The sequence below is a fragment of the Geospiza fortis genome, unplaced genomic scaffold (genome assembly GCF_000277835.1).
Source record: "Geospiza fortis unplaced genomic scaffold, GeoFor_1.0 scaffold173, whole genome shotgun sequence".
Classification (NCBI taxonomy): domain Eukaryota; kingdom Metazoa; phylum Chordata; class Aves; order Passeriformes; family Thraupidae; genus Geospiza; species Geospiza fortis.
Genome location: NW_005054334.1, coordinates 3,582,120 through 3,586,518, shown reverse-complemented (window position 1 = coordinate 3,586,518; position 4,399 = coordinate 3,582,120).

Genomic DNA, 4,399 nt, shown 5'->3' with positions numbered 1-4,399 from the left:
TGGTAAATGTTGCAAACAAAATTATTAAAATATTAAATATGAGAACTGACATTTACCTCATGGTATGTTTGTGTGGTCATTTACCCCCACCTTGCTTTAATTCTACAGCTGAATTATTTTCCAACAGTCACAACTATTGGTGTATAAACATGCAGTGCAGCTGGAAAAAGAATGGAGAACAGGTATGTGTGCGTGAGGAAGATCAGTAAAGAAGGATTGATGAAGAATGGATCCTGCAAAAGGCTGGTTCTGACATTACTCATTACTTTGATTAGAGGAGGTCAAGTTTTTATTAATTTTTAACCCGCTGGGTAAGTTAGAGCTGTCCAGGGCTGACTGAGATGATTGGTCTTTGATGGATTATAATTTTAAGAGGAGAACACTGATGGCAGGGTGGCTGTTGCTCTGGGTTTAGGGAGCTCTCTACATCCTTCATGAGGCTGCAGTGCCAGGACAGCTCTGCCAGCACCAGGAGAGTGCTGGTGTGCCCCACATCCTGCATCTCATTGGAATGGAGAAAGTCTGAGGTGAGGCCTGGGCTGCCGGGCATGCTCTGCTGTGCTTGCCAGCAGGACAGCAGTTCTCCTCCAAGCCAAAGCTGCCAATGGTTTGGCCAGCAAGGCTTCCAGGGACCTCTTCAGGAGCACAGCTGCTCCTGGGTACAGTGTAGCCCCTGGTTCACCCCAGGACTTAGCCAAGGAGTTCGAGTCTTGGAACTGTTGATAGTCCATGGAGGAAACCCCAAATGTCATTTAGGCCACTTGGGTGCCTGGCTTGCTCCTTCAAGGTGTGTCCCACTCCATCCCCCGTGGAGGGAGAGGCCAGGTGTTTATCGAGGTACCTGGCCAACAGAATGGGGCTGTCTGAGATAGCTCTGGTAGATGTAATGTGGGGGTGAGGCCTGCACCTGAATGCAGCTGTGGCATCAATCACAAAAAATCAATCACATGTGCATGTGGAGCAAAAGCAGAGGGGATGGGGTGTGTTTCCTGACTCAGTCATGGCTCAAGGCAGCGTGGTCAGGTCTTGCCTGTGCTACCAAAGGGCCGTCAGCGTGCTTGCCTTGAGCCAGGGAAACTGGAGCTGAGTGATGGCATCAGAGCAGGACTCCAGCCAGCCACTTACTTTCTGGCAGCAGCTAGAGGGTCAGGTGAAGCTGTAAGAAACTGCAGTGCAGAGTTACGGGAAAGCCTGCTCTGGAGATTGTGTCTTCCTACCTCTGCCAAAGCTGCAGAGGCTGGCTGGTACTAGAAACAGCTTGTCCTTTTGCATGCATGTGTTGGCTGGATTAAAGGTTAATCTGGGCAGTCCTTTTTTTAATAATCTGTTGCTATGCCACCCCTCTGTTCTGTGCAGTGCAGCCGACTTGACTTGCACAGCTCTCCCCATTGGGTGCCTGAGAACAAGGACACTTGGCGAAAGGGGAAACCACAAGGGTTGAGCAGTTGGACGTTCTCTGAGATGTAGAAAGTGAAATGCAGCCTGTGTGACCCCTGTGATGGCAGTCACTTCCTGTCTTTTCAGGGTCACACAGCTTCCCTGCCCTTCACAGCATTTTGCTTGCCGAGTGACTGCTTTTGAAACGAGAATGAAGAAATCTGGGGGACTTGTGTAATCATCCTGAGCCAGTGGCAGCCTGGGCAGCTGGGCCTGCTTTGGAAACTCCCAAGCAGGCCCCAGGGACGTCATAGCATCCCACTGGTGTAGGAACAGCACAAACCTCACGGGCCTTCTCTCTCTGCTGCATCAAAAAGTTACTGGGCTGGAGGGCTGGTTTTCTGGCCACTGCTTGGGCCATGCTGAGCCACCTGTAGCTGGTGTGCAGGGTCAGCTCCAAGGGGCCTGCCTTTGCCTCTGTGTGTTCCAGAGCTGCAGCAGGGAAATCCCAGCACACATTCACCTGGATGCCCATAGTGCCAAGGGTTTGCTTGGAAATGTACATGGCATTGACTTGAGGGGCTGGGCTGTGTGCAGCTCTTCCTAGGATAGGTGAGGGACTGACCATTTGCTTTCCAAAATCTGCTGCTCCTAACAATGACCTCACTGGAGTGAAGAGCAGCAGAGTCACTTAATGAACCCTTGGAGCTTTTCTCCTGGACATAAGTGCTGCTACTCCTACCAGGTCCACAAAAAATGAGTTTGGAGGCAGCTACTGACTTTGAGCAGGTGAGTTTCTCATTATTAAGTGTCATTTCAAAAACACATAAAAATTCTCTCGCACTTGCTTGCTGTTCCTCGTGCCCCTACACCACTGACCAGGGGTTTTGATGTGAAAGATCTTATTGCTCTCCTAAAGCTTATTGCTTCCAGGCACTGACTTCCCAGTAAGAAGTACTACAGTGTATCCTATGGCACCAGGGTTTTGCAGGCAGCGAGTTGCAAGAAAAATATTTTATTTCAGTGTCTGTAGTGAACAATAGCTTGTTCAGGGAGGGCTGGCTTCCCAGGTGGGTTGGAATTTTTTTAAAGTGTTTTACTAGAAATGTGAATGAAACAAAGGAAATGCCCAACAATGCCCTGAACAGCTGGATATTCTGCTACTATGTTGCTTTATGAGAGTACAAGGTAGATGAAAGTGTTAGGCCATACCTGTGCAATGGCAGCTCGCAGCGATTTGAGCAGTGGCTGTGGCTGGAAAGAAAGTTCTGCTGACAGGTGGAAGGAGAAAATAACTAAAAGAGCACATGGAGCTCTCAGAAAAGCTGCTGCCCCTTCTGCAGCTCCTGTCCTGAGGCAGGCTGTGCTATTCGTGACCCACACATCTGTTTTGAGACAAGGCCACCAGTCTTGGTTGCTGCACATGTGTTTGTGTAGCCATGTAAAGACTTTTTCCCCTTTTGATTTAAGGGTGCCTGCTTTTGGGGGTGCATGATGTTGGTGGTTGAAAGCTCAGTTGCTTGACACTCAGCTGCAAATGTAAAAGCAGTTGTTTAAACAAAGTGAATAGTAACAAACACTAATTTAAATGTGGATGGTGTTAATGAACACTTAATGTGCAAAGTTAAAAAAGTGAAAAGCAAAATGCAATGGGTGTGATGGACTTGTTCTTTTGGAGTCACTTTTAAGCATATGAAGAACTGAGATTAAAAAAAGGTGGTGTCTAGAGAAAAGGGGCAGTCCAGAAGGACTTGATCCACTCTAGGTGACAGTCTTGGACTTTTGTTCTTGCCTGGCCTGTGATGCCAAACAGCTGAGAAAGGGTCTCTTAGAGCCTATTCTCGAAGTGAGGGGTATGACCTAAATGCAGAATTAGCAGTGATGAAGCATGCTGTGTTTCAGTCCCTGACTGGGAAACACGTCATTCTCCAAACTGGTCACATGTCCTGAACCAGGGTCTGTGTGATTGTCTCCATCAGCATCCAGCAACCTCCCCACTGCAAATGGGGACATGGCAGCGGGGAGCACATCCTCTCCTGCGTCACTTTTCCTCTGGGCAGAGAGCTTGTGTTGGCTGCAATATTTCAACTGCTAAAGTGAGAAAGAAAAAAAAACACTCTGAACAGATCTTGCCTGAATCACAGGCAGTGAGGAAAACATTCATTTTTGAATGTTACCTGCCTGCCTTGACTTTGGGAAATCCATCCCTACTAGAACTGATATTTTAGCCATAATATAGCTGTTTCCAGAATTTCCTCCTTCTGGGTGAAACCCCTGAGCAAGAGCTGGAAAGGGAATGTGAATGCAAATGTAGAAAGGGTTGGTGAGGGCCACAGGGGCTGTGAGGGGTCCCTGCCAGCCCAGCTGAGGAGCAGGTAGCAGAGGGATTCCAGCACTCTGCAGGTGCCTTGCTGGTCACGGTGGGTTTAGAGAGAGCAGCAAATGCAGGACAACCGCTCCCTCGAGCCCTCATCACAGCTCCCACTTTTTCCAGAGGGTATCTGAAATGCACAGCCTCCTCACCCAAAAGCCAGGCGAGAAAGCAGAACGGGCCAGACAAGGTCCTCCAGGTAAGGGTGGACCCTGCATTCCACACAAATACAGCTGCAGGGCCGTGAGCTTCCACTTTGAATCACAGAGAACGACTTTTGACTGAGATTTTTGTCTTTTTTAGCACCTGCAAGAGAGTGCAAAGTATGCTGCAAATTAATTGGGGGTTGGTTTGCAGTAGTAGTCAGGGCAGGGAATTCCTGTAAGTGACTTAACATTTTTCTGGTTTCCTTACAGGTTTATGTAGCATGGTTGGCCCATTTACCTCGCAGTACCTTATACTGGCTCAAAAATTGCACCTTATACTGGCACACACACCAGCTAAACGGAATAAAACACAGAAAGAGGAAAGAAAATATTTTAGCGCCTTTATTGCTAGTTTTTGCCGCGGTACGTGCTTCAAGGCTGGCTGCCTCCTCGCGGGCGAGAGGGAGTGACGGTGCATCTGCAGCGGGAGAAGAAGAGGCTGCCG